General features: G+C 30.7%; 1 protein-coding gene across 8 annotated transcripts in view; it reads right to left on the bottom strand.

The window, feature by feature from the left end:
- LOC119593490 (gelsolin, cytoplasmic-like) overlaps positions 1-820 on the bottom strand; it is a 58,995-nt gene that overhangs the window by 12,210 nt on the left and 45,965 nt on the right. The gene's annotated exons all lie outside the window — the stretch shown is intronic.

Genomic DNA, 820 nt, shown 5'->3' on the forward strand with positions numbered 1-820 from the left:
TGGCAACTGCAGTGAACAAATTATGATCAGATCCATCACAATTATCATTAGCACTTTTGATTTTGATGTTTTGATCAGTAAAATCCTCAGCTTATTAATCAAGAAAACTTAACTGCCAGCACGTAAAAAAATAAAAATAAAATCATCATAAGCCTACTCATGAATACACATTTACATTGCCTAATGCTAAAATATTCATGGATTATTATCTATCATCAACTATAACATCCGTCACAAAATTAGCTGAAATTTTAAGACTCCTTTGAAACACCACATCTCTCATTTCATTTAAATTCAGTATATCACAATCACAGAACTCTGGTTACTTTAACATGAACTGTCTAGGAGTGTGATCATTACACCACATGCTTAGCTCAAAAGACAATCATTCCTGACTGGTTTGTTCTTGTAGTTTGCAGTGTTCAGCCTAGCAGTCTTATTATCAACAGAAGTACAGTGAAAATTGTTTTTGCCAATACAAATGAATTTCCAATTTCCTAGTTACTAATCTATGTATCACGTATATATCAAAATCATCAAACTCTTTATATATAATAAAGGAAGTGATCTAATAAAATTAATTTCTACAGATTAAAAAAAAAAATTGATCATCTGAAAAAAATATTTCCTATCATATTACTGATATGTGATATTCACTAAAAATATGAGCTCAAAAACATGGTATTTTGTAAACCTCTCTTGCCAAGGGACATGCTAATTTTCCTATGCAGGTAACTGCACACTTTTGTGATCTTATGAGTTTCACAGACTTAAAAGCACTCACAAACTATAACTGTGAGTGCAAGTGATTTTGTGATCA

Source organism: Penaeus monodon, chromosome 32 (genome assembly GCF_015228065.2).
Source record: "Penaeus monodon isolate SGIC_2016 chromosome 32, NSTDA_Pmon_1, whole genome shotgun sequence".
NCBI classification, from domain to species: Eukaryota; Metazoa; Arthropoda; class Malacostraca; order Decapoda; family Penaeidae; genus Penaeus; species Penaeus monodon.